We start from the raw sequence: 25,410 nt of genomic DNA on the forward strand, positions 1-25,410 counted from the left end.
TGCAAACATTCATCACCCATGACTGTCCCCAATTGAGCTCAGAAGCTCAATGTCTATCATGACCTCTCTTTTAGAATGTCCAAGAGCAAGCAAACTATTCCTCCAGGAGAGGGCGCCAACAGACTACTAAAGAGATCATCATTACTCAAAGAAAACCCCAAAAACCAATGCATGATAGGAATAAACAGGTAACTTTCTTTGGAGTGGAAGCGGAGAGATCGCACCAGATGCCAATTCTAGATCTTATCACACCTGTGGTCACTGCAGCAGCAGGTGAATCCACTTTGTCCAAAAGGGATCTATTCCATTCAATTGCAAATGATCTAGATAAGACAGAGAACTGCAGCACGGGGACATAGCCGAGTTGGTCAGGTTGAGTGGTGATGAGTTTGCTATTTGGATGAATAAAGAAAGTCAAAAGTGTGAAAGATAAAAAACAAAAGGAGGAAGTGTGAAAAGTGAATGGGCCAAATTGAGGTGCATATGAAGACGTATGCTTTCTTCCAATTCATTAAATCGGGCTAATATGAATCAGGTGAATTGAGTTCTGCTTTTGGAAACTGGGTTAAGAAGGGGTGCACCGTTCCTGGAGGTACTGCAATACCAGGTCAATGCGTGGAGTGGACAGAGCAAGCTCTTTTTCCATCTCCCTGTTCTAAAAATCCATTTAATATATGGTCCCCAGATAGGGGACGTATCAGATATTAAACTGATAAGAACAGATACTACACTTGATCTTAGCCAAAAGGCCGAGAAGCGATAACCAGAATTGGTTTGGGCCTCGAGTGGCACCCTGGCCTATGCCGGACACATCTTAGGGAGAGAGAGCGAGAGGGAGACAAACCCACGCCTACACAAGACATTTTGTCACCCAAGCCAACCCTTGAAAAGGCTGCTTTGCAGAGCAAAAACAAGAAGAATGGTGCGTTTTGCAGCCGCCGCCCACTGCAATGAATCTGAATAACTCCTCCTTTAGGGCGCAAGCAACTCCCCTCCCCCTTGCAGTCTTTCCAATTCACGATACAAAAAGACGGACAGGACAGGTTGCCTGACTTTCCGTCACTGCCACCCTTTGCCATCCTTACCCGTAGAAAGCCCTTTCATCATCCCCAAACCCTAATCTTTTCCCTTTCCTTCCCAGCCCCCAAACCCTGCCCTCTGTACCTTTCTCACCACCCGCTTCCCTTCTCCTGTCATCCCCCTACCACCCGGGAAAAAAAGAGATTGCCCCCTCCTTCCACTAGCCCACCCTCCCACCCAAAGAACAACTTCTTCTGCGCAGCTTGTTTTCTAGGCAGCAGCGCTATTGTGATGTCATCGGGGGGCATTGTGACAAGCCGCCAGTGTTCCGTCTCTTCATGTTGTGCACAGTTCAAACGGAAAATACATCAACAGGCAGACTACAGAAAAGCTTACTATCAAAGGTTAGAGGGGGGCTTTCTCAGAGGGCTTTTTACAGTTTTTCTATTCCCAATTAGCCGTTTAAGTGTACTTATTGAAAGTAGTAATTCTTTCATAGGCCGCCCTTTCTTAGTATTTGACGTTCCTTATATTGCGGTATGAGGCTTCGCAGTAGGTTGCAAACATTCATCACCCATGACTGTCCCCAATTGAGCTCAGAAGCTCAATGTCTATCATGACCTCTCTTTTAGAATGTCCAAGAGCAAGCAAACTATTCCTCCAGGAGAGGGCGCCAACAGACTACTAAAAAGATCATCATTACTCAAAGAAAACCCCAAAAACCAATGCATGATAGGAATAAACAGGTAACTTTCTTTGGAGTGGAAGCGGAGAGATCGCACCAGATGCCAATTCTAGATCTTATCACACCTGTGGTCACTGCAGCAGCAGGTGAATCCACTTTGTCCAAAAGGGATCTATTCCATTCAATTGCAAATGATCTAGATAAGACAGAGAACTGCAGCACGGGGACATAGCCGAGTTGGTCAGGTTGAGTGGTGATGAGTTTGCTATTTGGATGAATAAAGAAAGTCAAAAGTGTGAAAGATAAAAAACAAAAGGAGGAAGTGTGAAAAGTGAATGGGCCAAATTGAGGTGCATATGAAGACGTATGCTTTCTTCCAATTCATTAAATCGGGCTAATATGAATCAGGTGAATTGAGTTCTGCTTTTGGAAACTGGGTTAAGAAGGGGTGCACCGTTCCTGGAGGTACTGCAATACCAGGTCAATGCGTGGAGTGGACAGAGCAAGCTCTTTTTCCATCTCCCTGTTCTAAAAATCCATTTAATATATGGTCCCCAGATAGGGGACGTATCAGATATTAAACTGATAAGAACAGATACTACACTTGATCTTAGCCAAAAGGCCGAGAAGCGATAACCAGAATTGGTTTGGGCCTCGAGTGGCACCCTGGCCTATGCCGGACACATCTTAGGGAGAGAGAGCGAGAGGGAGACAAACCCACGCCTACACAAGACATTTTGTCACCCAAGCCAACCCTTGAAAAGGCTGCTTTGCAGAGCAAAAACAAGAAGAATGGTGCGTTTTGCAGCCGCCGCCCACTGCAATGAATCTGAATAACTCCTCCTTTAGGGCGCAAGCAACTCCCCTCCCCCTTGCAGTCTTTCCAATTCACGATACAAAAAGACGGACAGGACAGGTTGCCTGACTTTCCGTCACTGCCACCCTTTGCCATCCTTACCCGTAGAAAGCCCTTTCATCATCCCCAAACCCTAATCTTTTCCCTTTCCTTCCCAGCCCCCAAACCCTGCCCTCTGTACCTTTCTCACCACCCGCTTCCCTTCTCCTGTCATCCCCCTACCACCCGGGAAAAAAAGAGATTGCCCCCTCCTTCCACTAGCCCACCCTCCCACCCAAAGAACAACTTCTTCTGCGCAGCTTGTTTTCTAGGCAGCAGCGCTATTGTGATGTCATCGGGGGGCATTGTGACAAGCCGCCAGTGATCCGTCTCTTCATGTTGTGCACAGTTCAAACGGAAAATACATCAACAGGCAGACTACAGAAAAGCTTACTATCAAAGGTTAGAGGGGGGCTTTCTCAGAGGGCTTTTTACAGTTTTTCTATTCCCAATTAGCCGTTTAAGTGTACTTATTGAAAGTAGTAATTCTTTCATAGGCCGCCCTTTCTTAGTATTTGACGTTCCTTATATTGCGGTATGAGGCTTCGCAGTAGGTTGCAAACATTCATCACCCATGACTGTCCCCAATTGAGCTCAGAAGCTCAATGTCTATCATGACCTCTCTTTTAGAATGTCCAAGAGCAAGCAAACTATTCCTCCAGGAGAGGGCGCCAACAGACTACTAAAGAGATCATCATTACTCAAAGAAAACCCCAAAAACCAATGCATGATAGGAATAAACAGGTAACTTTCTTTGGAGTGGAAGCGGAGAGATCGCACCAGATGCCAATTCTAGATCTTATCACACCTGTGGTCACTGCAGCAGCAGGTGAATCCACTTTGTCCAAAAGGGATCTATTCCATTCAATTGCAAATGATCTAGATAAGACAGAGAACTGCAGCACGGGGACATAGCCGAGTTGGTCAGGTTGAGTGGTGATGAGTTTGCTATTTGGATGAATAAAGAAAGTCAAAAGTGTGAAAGATAAAAAACAAAAGGAGGAAGTGTGAAAAGTGAATGGGCCAAATTGAGGTGCATATGAAGACGTATGCTTTCTTCCAATTCATTAAATCGGGCTAATATGAATCAGGTGAATTGAGTTCTGCTTTTGGAAACTGGGTTAAGAAGGGGTGCACCGTTCCTGGAGGTACTGCAATACCAGGTCAATGCGTGGAGTGGACAGAGCAAGCTCTTTTTCCATCTCCCTGTTCTAAAAATCCATTTAATATATGGTCCCCAGATAGGGGACGTATCAGATATTAAACTGATAAGAACAGATACTACACTTGATCTTAGCCAAAAGGCCGAGAAGCGATAACCAGAATTGGTTTGGGCCTCGAGTGGCACCCTGGCCTATGCCGGACACATCTTAGGGAGAGAGAGCGAGAGGGAGACAAACCCACGCCTACACAAGACATTTTGTCACCCAAGCCAACCCTTGAAAAGGCTGCTTTGCAGAGCAAAAACAAGAAGAATGGTGCGTTTTGCAGCCGCCGCCCACTGCAATGAATCTGAATAACTCCTCCTTTAGGGCGCAAGCAACTCCCCTCCCCCTTGCAGTCTTTCCAATTCACGATACAAAAAGACGGACAGGACAGGTTGCCTGACTTTCCGTCACTGCCACCCTTTGCCATCCTTACCCGTAGAAAGCCCTTTCATCATCCCCAAACCCTAATCTTTTCCCTTTCCTTCCCAGCCCCCAAACCCTGCCCTCTGTACCTTTCTCACCACCCGCTTCCCTTCTCCTGTCATCCCCCTACCACCCGGGAAAAAAAGAGATTGCCCCCTCCTTCCACTAGCCCACCCTCCCACCCAAAGAACAACTTCTTCTGCGCAGCTTGTTTTCTAGGCAGCAGCGCTATTGTGATGTCATCGGGGGGCATTGTGACAAGTCGCCAGTGTTCCGTCTCTTCATGTTGTGCACAGTTCAAACGGAAAATACATCAACAGGCAGACTACAGAAAAGCTTACTATCAAAGGTTAGAGGGGGGCTTTCTCAGAGGGCTTTTTACAGTTTTTCTATTCCCAATTAGCCGTTTAAGTGTACTTATTGAAAGTAGTAATTCTTTCATAGGCCGCCCTTTCTTAGTATTTGACGTTCCTTATATTGCGGTATGAGGCTTCGCAGTAGGTTGCAAACATTCATCACCCATGACTGTCCCCAATTGAGCTCAGAAGCTCAATGTCTATCATGACCTCTCTTTTAGAATGTCCAAGAGCAAGCAAACTATTCCTCCAGGAGAGGGCGCCAACAGACTACTAAAGAGATCATCATTACTCAAAGAAAACCCCAAAAACCAATGCATGATAGGAATAAACAGGTAACTTTCTTTGGAGTGGAAGCGGAGAGATCGCACCAGATGCCAATTCTAGATCTTATCACACCTGTGGTCACTGCAGCAGCAGGTGAATCCACTTTGTCCAAAAGGGATCTATTCCATTCAATTGCAAATGATCTAGATAAGACAGAGAACTGCAGCACGGGGACATAGCCGAGTTGGTCAGGTTGAGTGGTGATGAGTTTGCTATTTGGATGAATAAAGAAAGTCAAAAGTGTGAAAGATAAAAAACAAAAGGAGGAAGTGTGAAAAGTGAATGGGCCAAATTGAGGTGCATATGAAGACGTATGCTTTCTTCCAATTCATTAAATCGGGCTAATATGAATCAGGTGAATTGAGTTCTGCTTTTGGAAACTGGGTTAAGAAGGGGTGCACCGTTCCTGGAGGTACTGCAATACCAGGTCAATGCGTGGAGTGGACAGAGCAAGCTCTTTTTCCATCTCCCTGTTCTAAAAATCCATTTAATATATGGTCCCCAGATAGGGGACGTATCAGATATTAAACTGATAAGAACAGATACTACACTTGATCTTAGCCAAAAGGCCGAGAAGCGATAACCAGAATTGGTTTGGGCCTCGAGTGGCACCCTGGCCTATGCCGGACACATCTTAGGGAGAGAGAGCGAGAGGGAGACAAACCCATGCCTACACAAGACATTTTGTCACCCAAGCCAACCCTTGAAAAGGCTGCTTTGCAGAGCAAAAACAAGAAGAATGGTGCGTTTTGCAGCCGCCGCCCACTGCAATGAATCTGAATAACTCCTCCTTTAGGGCGCAAGCAACTCCCCTCCCCCTTGCAGTCTTTCCAATTCACGATACAAAAAGACGGACAGGACAGGTTGCCTGACTTTCCGTCACTGCCACCCTTTGCCATCCTTACCCGTAGAAAGCCCTTTCATCATCCCCAAACCCTAATCTTTTCCCTTTCCTTCCCAGCCCCCAAACCCTGCCCTCTGTACCTTTCTCACCACCCGCTTCCCTTCTCCTGTCATCCCCCTACCACCCGGGAAAAAAAGAGATTGCCCCCTCCTTCCACTAGCCCACCCTCCCACCCAAAGAACAACTTCTTCTGCGCAGCTTGTTTTCTAGGCAGCAGCGCTATTGTGATGTCATCGGGGGGCATTGTGACAAGCCGCCAGTGTTCCGTCTCTTCATGTTGTGCACAGTTCAAACGGAAAATACATCAACAGGCAGACTACAGAAAAGCTTACTATCAAAGGTTAGAGGGGGGCTTTCTCAGAGGGCTTTTTACAGTTTTTCTATTCCCAATTAGCCGTTTAAGTGTACTTATTGAAAGTAGTAATTCTTTCATAGGCCGCCCTTTCTTAGTATTTGACGTTCCTTATATTGCGGTATGAGGCTTCGCAGTAGGTTGCAAACATTCATCACCCATGACTGTCCCCAATTGAGCTCAGAAGCTCAATGTCTATCATGACCTCTCTTTTAGAATGTCCAAGAGCAAGCAAACTATTCCTCCAGGAGAGGGCGCCAACAGACTACTAAAGAGATCATCATTACTCAAAGAAAACCCCAAAAACCAATGCATGATAGGAATAAACAGGTAACTTTCTTTGGAGTGGAAGCGGAGAGATCGCACCAGATGCCAATTCTAGATCTTATCACACCTGTGGTCACTGCAGCAGCAGGTGAATCCACTTTGTCCAAAAGGGATCTATTCCATTCAATTGCAAATGATCTAGATAAGACAGAGAACTGCAGCACGGGGACATAGCCGAGTTGGTCAGGTTGAGTGGTGATGAGTTTGCTATTTGGATGAATAAAGAAAGTCAAAAGTGTGAAAGATAAAAAACAAAAGGAGGAAGTGTGAAAAGTGAATGGGCCAAATTGAGGTGCATATGAAGACGTATGCGTTCTTCCAATTCATTAAATCGGGCTAATATGAATCAGGTGAATTGAGTTCTGCTTTTGGAAACTGGGTTAAGAAGGGGTGCACCGTTCCTGGAGGTACTGCAATACCAGGTCAATGCGTGGAGTGGACAGAGCAAGCTCTTTTTCCATCTCCCTGTTCTAAAAATCCATTTAATATATGGTCCCCAGATAGGGGACGTATCAGATATTAAACTGATAAGAACAGATACTACACTTGATCTTAGCCAAAAGGCCGAGAAGCGATAACCAGAATTGGTTTGGGCCTCGAGTGGCACCCTGGCCTATGCCGGACACATCTTAGGGAGAGAGAGCGAGAGGGAGACAAACCCACGCCTACACAAGACATTTTGTCACCCAAGCCAACCCTTGAAAAGGCTGCTTTGCAGAGCAAAAACAAGAAGAATGGTGCGTTTTGCAGCCGCCGCCCACTGCAATGAATCTGAATAACTCCTCCTTTAGGGCGCAAGCAACTCCCCTCCCCCTTGCAGTCTTTCCAATTCACGATACAAAAAGACGGACAGGACAGGTTGCCTGACTTTCCGTCACTGCCACCCTTTGCCATCCTTACCCGTAGAAAGCCCTTTCATCATCCCCAAACCCTAATCTTTTCCCTTTCCTTCCCAGCCCCCAAACCCTGCCCTCTGTACCTTTCTCACCACCCGCTTCCCTTCTCCTGTCATCCCCCTACCACCCGGGAAAAAAAGAGATTGCCCCCTCCTTCCACTAGCCCACCCTCCCACCCAAAGAACAACTTCTTCTGCGCAGCTTGTTTTCTAGGCAGCAGCGCTATTGTGATGTCATCGGGGGGCATTGTGACAAGCCGCCAGTGTTCCGTCTCTTCATGTTGTGCACAGTTCAAACGGAAAATACATCAACAGGCAGACTACAGAAAAGCTTACTATCAAAGGTTAGAGGGGGGCTTTCTCAGAGGGCTTTTTACAGTTTTTCTATTCCCAATTAGCCGTTTAAGTGTACTTATTGAAAGTAGTAATTCTTTCATAGGCCGCCCTTTCTTAGTATTTGACGTTCCTTATATTGCGGTATGAGGCTTCGCAGTAGGTTGCAAACATTCATCACCCATGACTGTCCCCAATTGAGCTCAGAAGCTCAATGTCTATCATGACCTCTCTTTTAGAATGTCCAAGAGCAAGCAAACTATTCCTCCAGGAGAGGGCGCCAACAGACTACTAAAGAGATCATCATTACTCAAAGAAAACCCCAAAAACCAATGCATGATAGGAATAAACAGGTAACTTTCTTTGGAGTGGAAGCGGAGAGATCGCACCAGATGCCAATTCTAGATCTTATCACACCTGTGGTCACTGCAGCAGCAGGTGAATCCACTTTGTCCAAAAGGGATCTATTCCATTCAATTGCAAATGATCTAGATAAGACAGAGAACTGCAGCACGGGGACATAGCCGAGTTGGTCAGGTTGAGTGGTGATGAGTTTGCTATTTGGATGAATAAAGAAAGTCAAAAGTGTGAAAGATAAAAAACAAAAGGAGGAAGTGTGAAAAGTGAATGGGCCAAATTGAGGTGCATATGAAGACGTATGCTTTCTTCCAATTCATTAAATCGGGCTAATATGAATCAGGTGAATTGAGTTCTGCTTTTGGAAACTGGGTTAAGAAGGGGTGCACCGTTCCTGGAGGTACTGCAATACCAGGTCAATGCGTGGAGTGGACAGAGCAAGCTCTTTTTCCATCTCCCTGTTCTAAAAATCCATTTAATATATGGTCCCCAGATAGGGGACGTATCAGATATTAAACTGATAAGAACAGATACTACACTTGATCTTAGCCAAAAGGCCGAGAAGCGATAACCAGAATTGGTTTGGGCCTCGAGTGGCACCCTGGCCTATGCCGGACACATCTTAGGGAGAGAGAGCGAGAGGGAGACAAACCCACGCCTACACAAGACATTTTGTCACCCAAGCCAACCCTTGAAAAGGCTGCTTTGCAGAGCAAAAACAAGAAGAATGGTGCGTTTTGCAGCCGCCGCCCACTGCAATGAATCTGAATAACTCCTCCTTTAGGGCGCAAGCAACTCCCCTCCCCCTTGCAGTCTTTCCAATTCACGATACAAAAAGACGGACAGGACAGGTTGCCTGACTTTCCGTCACTGCCACCCTTTGCCATCCTTACCCGTAGAAAGCCCTTTCATCATCCCCAAACCCTAATCTTTTCCCTTTCCTTCCCAGCCCCCAAACCCTGCCCTCTGTACCTTTCTCACCACCCGCTTCCCTTCTCCTGTCATCCCCCTACCACCCGGGAAAAAAAGAGATTGCCCCCTCCTTCCACTAGCCCACCCTCCCACCCAAAGAACAACTTCTTCTGCGCAGCTTGTTTTCTAGGCAGCAGCGCTATTGTGATGTCATCGGGGGGCATTGTGACAAGCCGCCAGTGTTCCGTCTCTTCATGTTGTGCACAGTTCAAACGGAAAATACATCAACAGGCAGACTACAGAAAAGCTTACTATCAAAGGTTAGAGGGGGGCTTTCTCAGAGGGCTTTTTACAGTTTTTCTATTCCCAATTAGCCGTTTAAGTGTACTTATTGAAAGTAGTAATTCTTTCATAGGCCGCCCTTTCTTAGTATTTGACGTTCCTTATATTGCGGTATGAGGCTTCGCAGTAGGTTGCAAACATTCATCACCCATGACTGTCCCCAATTGAGCTCAGAATCTCAATGTCTATCATGACCTCTCTTTTAGAATGTCCAAGAGCAAGCAAACTATTCCTCCAGGAGAGGGCGCCAACAGACTACTAAAGAGATCATCATTACTCAAAGAAAACCCCAAAAACCAATGCATGATAGGAATAAACAGGTAACTTTCTTTGGAGTGGAAGCGGAGAGATCGCACCAGATGCCAATTCTAGATCTTATCACACCTGTGGTCACTGCAGCAGCAGGTGAATCCACTTTGTCCAAAAGGGATCTATTCCATTCAATTGCAAATGATCTAGATAAGACAGAGAACTGCAGCACGGGGACATAGCCGAGTTGGTCAGGTTGAGTGGTGATGAGTTTGCTATTTGGATGAATAAAGAAAGTCAAAAGTGTGAAAGATAAAAAACAAAAGGAGGAAGTGTGAAAAGTGAATGGGCCAAATTGAGGTGCATATGAAGACGTATGCTTTCTTCCAATTCATTAAATCGGGCTAATATGAATCAGGTGAATTGAGTTCTGCTTTTGGAAACTGGGTTAAGAAGGGGTGCACCGTTCCTGGAGGTACTGCAATACCAGGTCAATGCGTGGAGTGGACAGAGCAAGCTCTTTTTCCATCTCCCTGTTCTAAAAATCCATTTAATATATGGTCCCCAGATAGGGGACGTATCAGATATTAAACTGATAAGAACAGATACTACACTTGATCTTAGCCAAAAGGCCGAGAAGCGATAACCAGAATTGGTTTGGGCCTCGAGTGGCACCCTGGCCTATGCCGGACACATCTTAGGGAGAGAGAGCGAGAGGGAGACAAACCCACGCCTACACAAGACATTTTGTCACCCAAGCCAACCCTTGAAAAGGCTGCTTTGCAGAGCAAAAACAAGAAGAATGGTGCGTTTTGCAGCCGCCGCCCACTGCAATGAATCTGAATAACTCCTCCTTTAGGGCGCAAGCAACTCCCCTCCCCCTTGCAGTCTTTCCAATTCACGATACAAAAAGACGGACAGGACAGGTTGCCTGACTTTCCGTCACTGCCACCCTTTGCCATCCTTACCCGTAGAAAGCCCTTTCATCATCCCCAAACCCTAATCTTTTCCCTTTCCTTCCCAGCCCCCAAACCCTGCCCTCTGTACCTTTCTCACCACCCGCTTCCCTTCTCCTGTCATCCCCCTACCACCCGGGAAAAAAAGAGATTGCCCCCTCCTTCCACTAGCCCACCCTCCCACCCAAAGAACAACTTCTTCTGCGCAGCTTGTTTTCTAGGCAGCAGCGCTATTGTGATGTCATCGGGGGGCATTGTGACAAGCCGCCAGTGTTCCGTCTCTTCATGTTGTGCACAGTTCAAACGGAAAATACATCAACAGGCAGACTACAGAAAAGCTTACTATCAAAGGTTAGAGGGGGGCTTTCTCAGAGGGCTTTTTACAGTTTTTCTATTCCCAATTAGCCGTTTAAGTGTACTTATTGAAAGTAGTAATTCTTTCATAGGCCGCCCTTTCTTAGTATTTGACGTTCCTTATATTGCGGTATGAGGCTTCGCAGTAGGTTGCAAACATTCATCACCCATGACTGTCCCCAATTGAGCTCAGAAGCTCAATGTCTATCATGACCTCTCTTTTAGAATGTCCAAGAGCAAGCAAACTATTCCTCCAGGAGAGGGCGCCAACAGACTACTAAAGAGATCATCATTACTCAAAGAAAACCCCAAAAACCAATGCATGATAGGAATAAACAGGTAACTTTCTTTGGAGTGGAAGCGGAGAGATCGCACCAGATGCCAATTCTAGATCTTATCACACCTGTGGTCACTGCAGCAGCAGGTGAATCCACTTTGTCCAAAAGGGATCTATTCCATTCAATTGCAAATGATCTAGATAAGACAGAGAACTGCAGCACGGGGACATAGCCGAGTTGGTCAGGTTGAGTGGTGATGAGTTTGCTATTTGGATGAATAAAGAAAGTCAAAAGTGTGAAAGATAAAAAACAAAAGGAGGAAGTGTGAAAAGTGAATGGGCCAAATTGAGGTGCATATGAAGACGTATGCTTTCTTCCAATTCATTAAATCGGGCTAATATGAATCAGGTGAATTGAGTTCTGCTTTTGGAAACTGGGTTAAGAAGGGGTGCACCGTTCCTGGAGGTACTGCAATACCAGGTCAATGCGTGGAGTGGACAGAGCAAGCTCTTTTTCCATCTCCCTGTTCTAAAAATCCATTTAATATATGGTCCCCAGATAGGGGACGTATCAGATATTAAACTGATAAGAACAGATACTACACTTGATCTTAGCCAAAAGGCCGAGAAGCGATAACCAGAATTGGTTTGGGCCTCGAGTGGCACCCTGGCCTATGCCGGACACATCTTAGGGAGAGAGAGCGAGAGGGAGACAAACCCACGCCTACACAAGACATTTTGTCACCCAAGCCAACCCTTGAAAAGGCTGCTTTGCAGAGCAAAAACAAGAAGAATGGTGCGTTTTGCAGCCGCCGCCCACTGCAATGAATCTGAATAACTCCTCCTTTAGGGCGCAAGCAACTCCCCTCCCCCTTGCAGTCTTTCCAATTCACGATACAAAAAGACGGACAGGACAGGTTGCCTGACTTTCCGTCACTGCCACCCTTTGCCATCCTTACCCGTAGAAAGCCCTTTCATCATCCCCAAACCCTAATCTTTTCCCTTTCCTTCCCAGCCCCCAAACCCTGCCCTCTGTACCTTTCTCACCACCCGCTTCCCTTCTCCTGTCATCCCCCTACCACCCGGGAAAAAAAGAGATTGCCCCCTCCTTCCACTAGCCCACCCTCCCACCCAAAGAACAACTTCTTCTGCGCAGCTTGTTTTCTAGGCAGCAGCGCTATTGTGATGTCATCGGGGGGCATTGTGACAAGCCGCCAGTGTTCCGTCTCTTCATGTTGTGCACAGTTCAAACGGAAAATACATCAACAGGCAGACTACAGAAAAGCTTACTATCAAAGGTTAGAGGGGGGCTTTCTCAGAGGGCTTTTTACAGTTTTTCTATTCCCAATTAGCCGTTTAAGTGTACTTATTGAAAGTAGTAATTCTTTCATAGGCCGCCCTTTCTTAGTATTTGACGTTCCTTATATTGCGGTATGAGGCTTCGCAGTAGGTTGCAAACATTCATCACCCATGACTGTCCCCAATTGAGCTCAGAATCTCAATGTCTATCATGACCTCTCTTTTAGAATGTCCAAGAGCAAGCAAACTATTCCTCCAGGAGAGGGCGCCAACAGACTACTAAAGAGATCATCATTACTCAAAGAAAACCCCAAAAACCAATGCATGATAGGAATAAACAGGTAACTTTCTTTGGAGTGGAAGCGGAGAGATCGCACCAGATGCCAATTCTAGATCTTATCACACCTGTGGTCACTGCAGCAGCAGGTGAATCCACTTTGTCCAAAAGGGATCTATTCCATTCAATTGCAAATGATCTAGATAAGACAGAGAACTGCAGCACGGGGACATAGCCGAGTTGGTCAGGTTGAGTGGTGATGAGTTTGCTATTTGGATGAATAAAGAAAGTCAAAAGTGTGAAAGATAAAAAACAAAAGGAGGAAGTGTGAAAAGTGAATGGGCCAAATTGAGGTGCATATGAAGACGTATGCTTTCTTCCAATTCATTAAATCGGGCTAATATGAATCAGGTGAATTGAGTTCTGCTTTTGGAAACTGGGTTAAGAAGGGGTGCACCGTTCCTGGAGGTACTGCAATACCAGGTCAATGCGTGGAGTGGACAGAGCAAGCTCTTTTTCCATCTCCCTGTTCTAAAAATCCATTTAATATATGGTCCCCAGATAGGGGACGTATCAGATATTAAACTGATAAGAACAGATACTACACTTGATCTTAGCCAAAAGGCCGAGAAGCGATAACCAGAATTGGTTTGGGCCTCGAGTGGCACCCTGGCCTATGCCGGACACATCTTAGGGAGAGAGAGCGAGAGGGAGACAAACCCACGCCTACACAAGACATTTTGTCACCCAAGCCAACCCTTGAAAAGGCTGCTTTGCAGAGCAAAAACAAGAAGAATGGTGCGTTTTGCAGCCGCCGCCCACTGCAATGAATCTGAATAACTCCTCCTTTAGGGCGCAAGCAACTCCCCTCCCCCTTGCAGTCTTTCCAATTCACGATACAAAAAGACGGACAGGACAGGTTGCCTGACTTTCCGTCACTGCCACCCTTTGCCATCCTTACCCGTAGAAAGCCCTTTCATCATCCCCAAACCCTAATCTTTTCCCTTTCCTTCCCAGCCCCCAAACCCTGCCCTCTGTACCTTTCTCACCACCCGCTTCCCTTCTCCTGTCATCCCCCTACCACCCGGGAAAAAAAGAGATTGCCCCCTCCTTCCACTAGCCCACCCTCCCACCCAAAGAACAACTTCTTCTGCGCAGCTTGTTTTCTAGGCAGCAGCGCTATTGTGATGTCATCGGGGGGCATTGTGACAAGCCGCCAGTGTTCCGTCTCTTCATGTTGTGCACAGTTCAAACGGAAAATACATCAACAGGCAGACTACAGAAAAGCTTACTATCAAAGGTTAGAGGGGGGCTTTCTCAGAGGGCTTTTTACAGTTTTTCTATTCCCAATTAGCCGTTTAAGTGTACTTATTGAAAGTAGTAATTCTTTCATAGGCCGCCCTTTCTTAGTATTTGACGTTCCTTATATTGCGGTATGAGGCTTCGCAGTAGGTTGCAAACATTCATCACCCATGACTGTCCCCAATTGAGCTCAGAAGCTCAATGTCTATCATGACCTCTCTTTTAGAATGTCCAAGAGCAAGCAAACTATTCCTCCAGGAGAGGGCGCCAACAGACTACTAAAGAGATCATCATTACTCAAAGAAAACCCCAAAAACCAATGCATGATAGGAATAAACAGGTAACTTTCTTTGGAGTGGAAGCGGAGAGATCGCACCAGATGCCAATTCTAGATCTTATCACACCTGTGGTCACTGCAGCAGCAGGTGAATCCACTTTGTCCAAAAGGGATCTATTCCATTCAATTGCAAATGATCTAGATAAGACAGAGAACTGCAGCACGGGGACATAGCCGAGTTGGTCAGGTTGAGTGGTGATGAGTTTGCTATTTGGATGAATAAAGAAAGTCAAAAGTGTGAAAGATAAAAAACAAAAGGAGGAAGTGTGAAAAGTGAATGGGCCAAATTGAGGTGCATATGAAGACGTATGCTTTCTTCCAATTCATTAAATCGGGCTAATATGAATCAGGTGAATTGAGTTCTGCTTTTGGAAACTGGGTTAAGAAGGGGTGCACCGTTCCTGGAGGTACTGCAATACCAGGTCAATGCGTGGAGTGGACAGAGCAAGCTCTTTTTCCATCTCCCTGTTCTAAAAATCCATTTAATATATGGTCCCCAGATAGGGGACGTATCAGATATTAAACTGATAAGAACAGATACTACACTTGATCTTAGCCAAAAGGCCGAGAAGCGATAACCAGAATTGGTTTGGGCCTCGAGTGGCACCCTGGCCTATGCCGGACACATCTTAGGGAGAGAGAGCGAGAGGGAGACAAACCCACGCCTACACAAGACATTTTGTCACCCAAGCCAACCCTTGAAAAGGCTGCTTTGCAGAGCAAAAACAAGAAGAATGGTGCGTTTTGCAGCCGCCGCCCACTGCAATGAATCTGAATAACTCCTCCTTTAGGGCGCAAGCAACTCCCCTCCCCCTTGCAGTCTTTCCAATTCACGATACAAAAAGACGGACAGGACAGGTTGCCTGACTTTCCGTCACTGCCACCCTTTGCCATCCTTACCCGTAGAAAGCCCTTTCATCATCCCCAAACCCTAATCTTTTCCCTTTCCTTCCCAGCCCCCAAACCCTGCCCTCTGTACCTTTCTCACCACCCGCTTCCCTTCTCCTGTCATCCCCCTACCACCCGGGAAAAAAAGAGATTGCCCCCTCCTTCCACTAGCCCACCCTCCCACCCAAAGAACAACTTCTTCTGCGCAGCTTGTTTTCTAGGCAGCAGCGCTATTGTGATGTCATCGGGGGGCATTGTGACAAGCCGCCAGTGTTCCGTCTCTTCATGTTGTGCACAGTTCAAACGGAAAATACATCAACAGGCAGACTACAGAAAAGCTTACTATCAAAGGTTAGAGGGGGGCTTTCTCAGAGGGCTTTTTACAGTTTTTCTATTCCCAATTAGCCGTTTAAGTGTACTTATTGAAAGTAGTAATTCTTTCATAGGCCGCCCTTTCTTAGTATTTGACGTTCCTTATATTGCGGTATGAGGCTTCGCAGTAGGTTGCAAACATTCATCACCCATGACTGTCCCCAATTGAGCTCAGAAGCTCAATGTCTATCATGACCTCTCTTTTAGAATGTCCAAGAGCAAGCAAACTATTCCTCCAGGAGAGGGCGCCAACAGACTACTAAAGAGATCATCATTACTCAAAGAAAACCCCAAAAACCAATGCATGATAGGAATAAACAGGTAACTTTCTTTGGAGTGGAAGCGGAGAGATCGCACCAGATGCCAATTCTAGATCTTATCACACCTGTGGTCACTGCAGCAGCAGGTGAATCCACTTTGTCCAAAAGGGATCTATTCCATTCAATTGCAAATGATCTAGATAAGACAGAGAACTGCAGCACGGGGACATAGCCGAGTTGGTCAGGTTGAGTGGTGATGAGTTTGCTATTTGGATGAATAAAGAAAGTCAAAAGTGTGAAAGATAAAAAACAAAAGGAGGAAGTGTGAAAAGTGAATGGGCCAAATTGAGGTGCATATGAAGACGTATGCTTTCTTCCAATTCATTAAATCGGGCTAATATGAATCAGGTGAATTGAGTTCTGCTTTTGGAAACTGGGTTAAGAAGGGGTGCACCGTTCCTGGAGGTACTGCAATACCAGGTCAATGCGTGGAGTGGACAGAGCAAGCTCTTTTTCCATCTCCCTGTTCTAAAAATCCATTTAATATATGGTCCCCAGATAGGGGACGTATCAGATATTAAACTGATAAGAACAGATACTACACTTGATCTTAGCCAAAAGGCCGAGAAGCGATAACCAGAATTGGTTTGGGCCTCGAGTGGCACCCTGGCCTATGCCGGACACATCTTAGGGAGAGAGAGCGAGAGGGAGACAAACCCACGCCTACACAAGACATTTTGTCACCCAAGCCAACCCTTGAAAAGGCTGCTTTGCAGAGCAAAAACAAGAAGAATGGTGCGTTTTGCAGCCGCCGCCCACTGCAATGAATCTGAATAACTCCTCCTTTAGGGCGCAAGCAACTCCCCTCCCCCTTGCAGTCTTTCCAATTCACGATACAAAAAGACGGACAGGACAGGTTGCCTGACTTTCCGTCACTGCCACCCTTTGCCATCCTTACCCGTAGAAAGCCCTTTCATCATCCCCAAACCCTAATCTTTTCCCTTTCCTTCCCAGCCCCCAAACCCTGCCCTCTGTACCTTTCTCACCACCCGCTTCCCTTCTCCTGTCATCCCCCTACCACCCGGGAAAAAAAGAGATTGCCCCCTCCTTCCACTAGCCCACCCTCCCACCCAAAGAACAACTTCTTCTGCGCAGCTTGTTTTCTAGGCAGCAGCGCTATTGTGATGTCATCGGGGGGCATTGTGACAAGCCGCCAGTGTTCCGTCTCTTCATGTTGTGCACAGTTCAAACGGAAAATACATCAACAGGCAGACTACAGAAAAGCTTACTATCAAAGGTTAGAGGGGGGCTTTCTCAGAGGGCTTTTTACAGTTTTTCTATTCCCAATTAGCCGTTTAAGTGTACTTATTGAAAGTAGTAATTCTTTCATAGGCCGCCCTTTCTTAGTATTTGACGTTCCTTATATTGCGGTATGAGGCTTCGCAGTAGGTTGCAAACATTCATCACCCATGACTGTCCCCAATTGAGCTCAGAAGCTCAATGTCTATCATGACCTCTCTTTTAGAATGTCCAAGAGCAAGCAAACTATTCCTCCAGGAGAGGGCGCCAACAGACTACTAAAGAGATCATCATTACTCAAAGAAAACCCCAAAAACCAATGCATGATAGGAATAAACAGGTAACTTTCTTTGGAGTGGAAGCGGAGAGATCGCACCAGATGCCAATTCTAGATCTTATCACACCTGTGGTCACTGCAGCAGCAGGTGAATCCACTTTGTCCAAAAGGGATCTATTCCATTCAATTGCAAATGATCTAGATAAGACAGAGAACTGCAGCACGGGGACATAGCCGAGTTGGTCAGGTTGAGTGGTGATGAGTTTGCTATTTGGATGAATAAAGAAAGTCAAAAGTGTGAAAGATAAAAAACAAAAGGAGGAAGTGTGAAAAGTGAATGGGCCAAATTGAGGTGCATATGAAGACGTATGCTTTCTTCCAATTCATTAAATCGGGCTAATATGAATCAGGTGAATTGAGTTCTGCTTTTGGAAACTGGGTTAAGAAGGGGTGCACCGTTCCTGGAGGTACTGCAATACCAGGTCAATGCGTGGAGTGGACAGAGCAAGCTCTTTTTCCATCTCCCTGTTCTAAAAATCCATTTAATATATGGTCCCCAGATAGGGGACGTATCAGATATTAAACTGATAAGAACAGATACTACACTTGATCTTAGCCAAAAGGCCGAGAAGCGATAACCAGAATTGGTTTGGGCCTCGAGTGGCACCCTGGCCTATGCCGGACACATCTTAGGGAGAGAGAGCGAGAGGGAGACAAACCCACGCCTACACAAGACATTTTGTCACCCAAGCCAACCCTTGAAAAGGCTGCTTTGCAGAGCAAAAACAAGAAGAATGGTGCGTTTTGCAGCCGCCGCCCACTGCAATGAATCTGAATAACTCCTCCTTTAGGGCGCAAGCAACTCCCCTCCCCCTTGCAGTCTTTCCAATTCACGATACAAAAAGACGGACAGGACAGGTTGCCTGACTTTCCGTCACTGCCACCCTTTGCCATCCTTACCCGTAGAAAGCCCTTTCATCATCCCCAAACCCTAATCTTTTCCCTTTCCTTCCCAGCCCCCAAACCCTGCCCTCTGTACCTTTCTCACCACCCGCTTCCCTTCTCCTGTCATCCCCCTACCACCCGGGAAAAAAAGAGATTGCCCCCTCCTTCCACTAGCCCACCCTCCCACCCAAAGAACAACTTCTTCTGCGCAGCTTGTTTTCTAGGCAGCAGCGCTATTGTGATGTCATCGGGGGGCATTGTGACAAGCCGCCAGTGTTCCGTCTCTTCATGTTGTGCACAGTTCAAACGGAAAATACATCAACAGGCAGACTACAGAAAAGCTTACTATCAAAGGTTAGAGGGGGGCTTTCTCAGAGGGCTTTTTACAGTTTTTCTATTCCCAATTAGCCGTTTAAGTGTACTTATTGAAAGTAGTAATTCTTTCATAGGCCGCCCTTTCTTAGTATTTGACGTTCCTTATATTGCGGTATGAGGCTTCGCAGTAGGTTGCAAACATTCATCACCCATGACTGTCCCCAATTGAGCTCAGAAGCTCAATGTCTATCATGACCTCTCTTTTAGAATGTCCAAGAGCAAGCAAACTATTCCTCCAGGAGAGGGCGCCAACAGACTACTAAAGAGATCATCATTACTCAAAGAAAACCCCAAAAACCAATGCATGATAGGAATAAACAGGTAACTTTCTTTGGAGTGGAAGCGGAGAGATCGCACCAGATGCCAATTCTAGATCTTATCACACCTGTGGTCACTGCAGCAGCAGGTGAATCCACTTTGTCCAAAAGGGATCTATTCCATTCAATTGCAAATGATCTAGATAAGACAGAGAACTGCAGCACGGGGACATAGCCGAGTTGGTCAGGTTGAGTGGTGATGAGTTTGCTATTTGGATGAATAAAGAAAGTCAAAAGTGTGAAAGATAAAAAACAAAAGGAGGAAGTGTGAAAAGTGAATGGGCCAAATTGAGGTGCATATGAAGACGTATGCTTTCTTCCAATTCATTAAATCGGGCTAATATGAATCAGGTGAATTGAGTTCTGCTTTTGGAAACTGGGTTAAGAAGGGGTGCACCGTTCCTGGAGGTACTGCAATACCAGGTCAATGCGTGGAGTGGACAGAGCAAGCTCTTTTTCCATCTCCCTGTTCTAAAAATCCATTTAATATATGGTCCCCAGATAGGGGACGTATCAGATATTAAACTGATAAGAACAGATACTACACTTGATCTTAGCCAAAAGGCCGAGAAGCGATAACCAGAATTGGTTTGGGCCTCGAGTGGCACCCTGGCCTATGCCGGACACATCTTAGGGAGAGAGAGCGAGAGGGAGACAAACCCACGCCTACACAAGACATTTTGTCACCCAAGCCAACCCTTGAAAAGGCTGCTTTGCAGAGCAAAAACAAGAAGAATGGTGCGTTTTGCAGCCGCCGCCCACTGCAATGAATCTGAATAACTCCTCCTTTAGGGCGCAAGCAACTCCCCTCCCCCTTGCAGTCTTTCCAATTCACGATACAAAAAGACGGACAGGACAGGTTGCCTGACTTTCCGTCACTGCCACCCTTTGCCATCCTTACCCGTAGAAAGCCCTTTCATCATCCCCAAACCCTAATCTTTTCCCTTTCCTTCCCAGCCCCCAAACCCTGCCCTCTGTACCTTTCTCACCACCCGCTTCCCTTCTCCTGTCATCCCCCTACCACCCGGGAAAAAAAGAGATTGCCCCCTCCTTCCACTAGCCCACCCTCCCACCCAAAGAACAACTTCTTCTGCGCAGCTTGTTTTCTAGGCAGCAGCGCTATTGTGATGTCATCGGGGGGCATTGTGACAAGCCGCCAGTGTTCCGTCTCTTCATGTTGTGCACAGTTCAAACGGAAAATACATCAACAGGCAGACTACAGAAAAGCTTACTATCAAAGGTTAGAGGGGGGCTTTCTCAGAGGGCTTTTTACAGTTTTTCTATTCCCAATTAGCCGTTTAAGTGTACTTATTGAAAGTAGTAATTCTTTCATAGGCCGCCCTTTCTTAGTATTTGACGTTCCTTATATTGCGGTATGAGGCTTCGCAGTAGGTTGCAAACATTCATCACCCATGACTGTCCCCAATTGAGCTCAGAAGCTCAATGTCTATCATGACCTCTCTTTTAGAATGTCCAAGAGCAAGCAAACTATTCCTCCAGGAGAGGGCGCCAACAGACTACTAAAGAGATCATCATTACTCAAAGAAAACCCCAAAAACCAATGCATGATAGGAATAAACAGGTAACTTTCTTTGGAGTGGAAGCGGAGAGATCGCACCAGATGCCAATTCTAGATCTTATCACACCTGTGGTCACTGCAGCAGCAGGTGAATCCACTTTGTCCAAAAGGGATCTATTCCATTCAATTGCAAATGATCTAGATAAGACAGAGAACTGCAGCACGGGGACATAGCCGAGTTGGTCAGGTTGAGTGGTGATGAGTTTGCTATTTGGATGAATAAAGAAAGTCAAAAGTGTGAAAGATAAAAAACAAAAGGAGGAAGTGTGAAAAGTGAATGGGCCAAATTGAGGTGCATATGAAGACGTATGCTTTCTTCCAATTCATTAAATCGGGCTAATATGAATCAGGTGAATTGAGTTCTGCTTTTGGAAACTGGGTTAAGAAGGGGTGCACCGTTCCTGGAGGTACTGCAATACCAGGTCAATGCGTGGAGTGGACAGAGCAAGCTCTTTTTCCATCTCCCTGTTCTAAAAATCCATTTAATATATGGTCCCCAGATAGGGGACGTATCAGATATTAAACTGATAAGAACAGATTTTTGATTTAATGAAGCTTTCCAAAGCACCGCAAAAAATGCATGACCGAAGTCACACCAAAAACAGTGCAAAGGCTAGGATTCGTGTGGACCCTTCCGTGAGGAGAGGGTCCCCAAAAATCAACCCCGTCCCTCCGAGCCAGAAGGCCACACAGCAAGGGTCAGGGATCTTCGGTGCTCCCCCAAGCCGAAGCCTGGTTGAGCCTTGTCGTTGCTCCCAGCGTCCACCCAGGCATCTTACCCAAGTGGAGTAGAGAGCTACTAGTTGTTGGTTTCGCAGCCGAAACTGCCCGGACCGTCAACCGGTGTTAGTTTCTCAGCCCAAGGCTAACCGGACCTCCAACCGGGGTGTTGGTTTCTCAGCCGAAGCTGACCCGGACCTCCAACCGGGTGTTGGTTTCTCAGCCGAAGCTGACCCGGACCTCCAACCGGGTGTTGGTTTCTCAGCCGAAGCTGACCCGGACCTCCAACCGGGTGTTGGTTTCTCAGCCCAAAGCTGAACGGACCTCCGACCCTGATTATAAAAATTTCCCTTCCTAGCCAGAAAGCCGGGATAGAGCAATATGCTCAGAAAGTATGAAAGGGCAAGGTACGGTGTGCTACAGAGCCCAAGGCTCGCCGGGGTCCCAAGCCAGCAAGCTCAGACTCACTCCAGGGTCGTCAGTCCTGGGGCACATTGCACCATAGCCCCCACACTTACTCAGTCTAATAGCCTCGATCCTGGTAGGGCCATGTTTTCCTCTAGATGGAATATACTATACATCCAGAGTACTAGCAAGCGCAACCTTCCAGTGTGCATTGCATCTGCCGAGCCTCACAGATACTACACTTGATCTTAGCCAAAAGGCCGAGAAGCGATAACCAGAATTGGTTTGGGCCTCGAGTGGCACCCTGGCCTATGCCGGACACATCTTAGGGAGAGAGAGCGAGAGGGAGACAAACCCACGCCTACACAAGACATTTTGTCACCCAAGCCAACCCTTGAAAAGGCTGCTTTGCAGAGCAAAAACAAGAAGAATGGTGCGTTTTGCAGCCGCCGCCCACTGCAATGAATCTGAATAACTCCTCCTTTAGGGCGCAAGCAACTCCCCTCCCCCTTGCAGTCTTTCCAATTCACGATACAAAAAGACGGACAGGACAGGTTGCCTGACTTTCCGTCACTGCCACCCTTTGCCATCCTTACCCGTAGAAAGCCCTTTCATCATCCCCAAACCCTAATCTTTTCCCTTTCCTTCCCAGCCCCCAAACCCTGCCCTCTGTACCTTTCTCACCACCCGCTTCCCTTCTCCTGTCATCCCCCTACCACCCGGGAAAAAAAGAGATTGCCCCCTCCTTCCACTAGCCCACCCTCCCACCCAAAGAACAACTTCTTCTGCGCAGCTTGTTTTCTAGGCAGCAGCGCTATTGTGATGTCATCGGGGGGCATTGTGACAAGCCGCCAGTGTTCCGTCTCTTCATGTTGTGCACAGTTCAAACGGAAAATACATCAACAGGCAGACTACAGAAAAGCTTACTATCAAAGGTTAGAGGGGGGCTTTCTCAGAGGGCTTTTTACAGTTTTTCTATTCCCAATTAGCCGTTTAAGTGTACTTATTGAAAGTAGTAATTCTTTCATAGGCCGCCCTTTCTTAGTATTTGACGTTCCTTATATTGCGGTATGAGGCTTCGCAGTAGGTTGCAAACATTCATCACCCATGACTGTCCCCAATTGAGCTCAGAAGCTCAATGTCTATCATGACCTCTCTTTTAGAATGTCCAAGAGCAAGCAAACTATTCCTCCAGGAGAGGGCGCCAACAGACTTACTAAAGAGATCATCATTACTCAAAGAAAACCCCAAAAACCAATGCATGATAGGAATAAACAGGTAACTTTCTTTGGAGTGGAAGCGGAGAGATCGCACCAGATGCCAATTCTAGATCTTATCACACCTGTGGTCACTGCAGCAGCAGGTGAATCCACTTTGTCCAAAAGGGATCTATTCCATTCAATTGCAAATGATCTAGATAAGACAGAGAACTGCAGCACGGGGACATAGCCGAGTTGGTCAGGTTGAGTGGTGATGAGTTTGCTATTTGGATGAATAAAGAAAGTCAAAAGTGTGAAAGATAAAAAACAAAAGGAGGAAGTGTGAAAAGTGAATGGGCCAAATTGAGGTGCATATGAAGACGTATGCTTTCTTCCAATTCATTAAATCGGGCTAATATGAATCAGGTGAATTGAGTTCTGCTTTTGGAAACTGGGTTAAGAAGGGGTGCACCGTTCCTGGAGGTACTGCAATACCAGGTCAATGCGTGGAGTGGACAGAGCAAGCTCTTTTTCCATCTCCCTGTTCTAAAAATCCATTTAATATATGGTCCCCAGATAGGGGACGTATCAGATATTAAACTGATAAGAACAGATACTACACTTGATCTTAGCCAAAAGGCCGAGAAGCGATAACCAGAATTGGTTTGGGCCTCGAGTGGCACCCCTGGCCTATGCCGGACACATCTTAGGGAGAGAGAGCGAGAGGGAGACAAACCCACGCCTACACAAGACATTTTGTCACCCAAGCCAACCCTTGAAAGGCTGCTTTGCAGAGCAAAAACAAGAAGAATGGTGCGTTTTGCAGCCGCCGCCCACTGCAATGAATCTGAATAACTCCTCCTTTAGGGCGCAAGCAACTCCCCTCCCCCTTGCAGTCTTTCCAATTCACGATACAAAAAGACGGACAGGACAGGTTGCCTGACTTTCCGTCACTGCCACCCTTTGCCATCCTTACCCGTAGAAAGCCCTTTCATCATCCCCAAACCCTAATCTTTTCCCTTTCCTTCCCAGCCCCCAAACCCTGCCCTCTGTACCTTTCTCACCACCCGCTTCCCTTCTCCTGTCATCCCCCTACCACCCGGGAAAAAAAGAGATTGCCCCCTCCTTCCACTAGCCCACCCTCCCACCCAAAGAACAACTTCTTCTGCGCAGCTTGTTTTCTAGGCAGCAGCGCTATTGTGATGTCATCGGGGGGCATTGTGACAAGCCGCCAGTGTTCCGTCTCTTCATGTTGTGCACAGTTCAAACGGAAAATACATCAACAGGCAGACTACAGAAAAGCTTACTATCAAAGGTTAGAGGGGGGCTTTCTCAGAGGGCTTTTTACAGTTTTTCTATTCCCAATTAGCCGTTTAAGTGTACTTATTGAAAGTAGTAATTCTTTCATAGGCCGCCCCCTTTCTTAGTATTTGACGTTCCTTATATTGCGGTATGAGGCTTCGCAGTAGGTTGCAAACATTCATCACCCATGACTGTCCCCAATTGAGCTCAGAAGCTCAATGTCTATCATGACCTCTCTTTTAGAATGTCCAAGAGCAAGCAAACTATTCCTCCAGGAGAGGGCGCCAACAGACTACTAAAGAGATCATCATTACTCAAAGAAAACCCCAAAAACAATGCATGATAGGAATAAACAGGTAACTTTCTTTGGAGTGGAAGCGGAGAGATCGCACCAGATGCCAATTCTAGATCTTATCACACCTGTGGTCACTGCAGCAGCAGGTGAATCCACTTTGTCCAAAAGGGATCTATTCCATTCAATTGCAAATGATCTAGATAAGACAGCTGCAGCACGGGGACATAGCCGAGTTGGTCAGGTTGAGTGGTGATGAGTTTGCTATTTGGATGAATAAAGAAAGTCAAAAGTGTGAAAGATAAAAAACAAAAGGAGGAAGTGTGAAAAGTGAATGGGCCAAATTGAGGTGCATATGAAGACGTATGCTTTCTTCCAATTCATTAAATCGGGCTAATATGAATCAGGTGAATTGAGTTCTGCTTTTGGAAACTGGGTTAAGAAGGGGTGCACCGTTCCTGGAGGTACTGCAATACCAGGTCAATGCGTGGAGTGGACAGAGCAAGCTCTTTTTCCATCTCCCTGTTCTAAAAATCCATTTAATATATGGTCCCCAGATAGGGGACGTATCAGATATTAAACTGATAAGAACAGATACTACACTTGATCTTAGCCAAAAGGCCGAGAAGCGATAACCAGAATTGGTTTGGGCCTCGAGTGGCACCCTGGCCTATGCCGGACACATCTTAGGGAGAGAGAGCGAGAGGGAGACAAACCCACGCCTACACAAGACATTTTGTCACCCAAGCCAACCCTTGAAAAGGCTGCTTTGCAGAGCAAAAACAAGAAGAAT

General features: G+C 46.4%; 16 non-coding genes and 1 pseudogene across 16 annotated transcripts; all 17 read right to left on the reverse strand.

Annotated features, from left to right (window-relative positions):
- Positions 1-570: 570 nt before the first annotated feature.
- LOC142265698 (U2 spliceosomal RNA) lies at positions 571-761 on the reverse strand. Its single transcript, XR_012731961.1, has one exon. It is a non-coding gene; the product is annotated as a U2 spliceosomal RNA (small nuclear RNA).
- A 1,387-nt stretch (positions 762-2,148) lies between these two features.
- Positions 2,149-2,339, reverse strand: LOC142265699 (U2 spliceosomal RNA). The gene has a single exon (XR_012731962.1). It is a non-coding gene; the product is annotated as a U2 spliceosomal RNA (small nuclear RNA).
- A 1,387-nt stretch (positions 2,340-3,726) lies between these two features.
- LOC142265700 (U2 spliceosomal RNA) lies at positions 3,727-3,917 on the reverse strand. The gene has a single exon (XR_012731963.1). It is a non-coding gene; the product is annotated as a U2 spliceosomal RNA (small nuclear RNA).
- A 1,387-nt stretch (positions 3,918-5,304) lies between these two features.
- On the reverse strand, positions 5,305-5,495 carry LOC142265701 (U2 spliceosomal RNA). The gene has a single exon (XR_012731964.1). It is a non-coding gene; the product is annotated as a U2 spliceosomal RNA (small nuclear RNA).
- Positions 5,496-6,882: 1,387 nt separating this feature from the next.
- LOC142265702 (U2 spliceosomal RNA) lies at positions 6,883-7,073 on the reverse strand. Its single transcript, XR_012731965.1, has one exon. It is a non-coding gene; the product is annotated as a U2 spliceosomal RNA (small nuclear RNA).
- A 1,387-nt stretch (positions 7,074-8,460) lies between these two features.
- Positions 8,461-8,651, reverse strand: LOC142265703 (U2 spliceosomal RNA). The gene has a single exon (XR_012731966.1). It is a non-coding gene; the product is annotated as a U2 spliceosomal RNA (small nuclear RNA).
- Positions 8,652-10,038: 1,387 nt separating this feature from the next.
- LOC142265705 (U2 spliceosomal RNA) lies at positions 10,039-10,229 on the reverse strand. The gene has a single exon (XR_012731967.1). It is a non-coding gene; the product is annotated as a U2 spliceosomal RNA (small nuclear RNA).
- A 1,387-nt stretch (positions 10,230-11,616) lies between these two features.
- Positions 11,617-11,807, reverse strand: LOC142265706 (U2 spliceosomal RNA). Its single transcript, XR_012731968.1, has one exon. It is a non-coding gene; the product is annotated as a U2 spliceosomal RNA (small nuclear RNA).
- Positions 11,808-13,194: 1,387 nt separating this feature from the next.
- LOC142265708 (U2 spliceosomal RNA) lies at positions 13,195-13,385 on the reverse strand. The gene has a single exon (XR_012731970.1). It is a non-coding gene; the product is annotated as a U2 spliceosomal RNA (small nuclear RNA).
- A 1,387-nt stretch (positions 13,386-14,772) lies between these two features.
- LOC142265709 (U2 spliceosomal RNA) lies at positions 14,773-14,963 on the reverse strand. Its single transcript, XR_012731971.1, has one exon. It is a non-coding gene; the product is annotated as a U2 spliceosomal RNA (small nuclear RNA).
- A 1,387-nt stretch (positions 14,964-16,350) lies between these two features.
- Positions 16,351-16,541, reverse strand: LOC142265710 (U2 spliceosomal RNA). Its single transcript, XR_012731972.1, has one exon. It is a non-coding gene; the product is annotated as a U2 spliceosomal RNA (small nuclear RNA).
- Positions 16,542-17,928: 1,387 nt separating this feature from the next.
- On the reverse strand, positions 17,929-18,119 carry LOC142265711 (U2 spliceosomal RNA). Its single transcript, XR_012731973.1, has one exon. It is a non-coding gene; the product is annotated as a U2 spliceosomal RNA (small nuclear RNA).
- Positions 18,120-19,506: 1,387 nt separating this feature from the next.
- Positions 19,507-19,697, reverse strand: LOC142265712 (U2 spliceosomal RNA). The gene has a single exon (XR_012731974.1). It is a non-coding gene; the product is annotated as a U2 spliceosomal RNA (small nuclear RNA).
- Positions 19,698-21,084: 1,387 nt separating this feature from the next.
- On the reverse strand, positions 21,085-21,277 carry LOC142265630 (U2 spliceosomal RNA). The gene has a single exon (XR_012731922.1). It is a non-coding gene; the product is annotated as a U2 spliceosomal RNA (small nuclear RNA).
- A 705-nt stretch (positions 21,278-21,982) lies between these two features.
- On the reverse strand, positions 21,983-22,096 carry LOC142265666 (U2 spliceosomal RNA; annotated as a pseudogene).
- A 1,388-nt stretch (positions 22,097-23,484) lies between these two features.
- LOC142265458 (U2 spliceosomal RNA) lies at positions 23,485-23,675 on the reverse strand. Its single transcript, XR_012731772.1, has one exon. It is a non-coding gene; the product is annotated as a U2 spliceosomal RNA (small nuclear RNA).
- A 1,384-nt stretch (positions 23,676-25,059) lies between these two features.
- LOC142265459 (U2 spliceosomal RNA) lies at positions 25,060-25,250 on the reverse strand. The gene has a single exon (XR_012731773.1). It is a non-coding gene; the product is annotated as a U2 spliceosomal RNA (small nuclear RNA).
- Between the last annotated feature and the right edge of the window lie 160 nt (positions 25,251-25,410).

The sequence above is a fragment of the Anomaloglossus baeobatrachus genome, unplaced genomic scaffold (genome assembly GCF_048569485.1).
Source record: "Anomaloglossus baeobatrachus isolate aAnoBae1 unplaced genomic scaffold, aAnoBae1.hap1 Scaffold_275, whole genome shotgun sequence".
NCBI lineage: Eukaryota > Metazoa > Chordata > Amphibia > Anura > Aromobatidae > Anomaloglossus > Anomaloglossus baeobatrachus.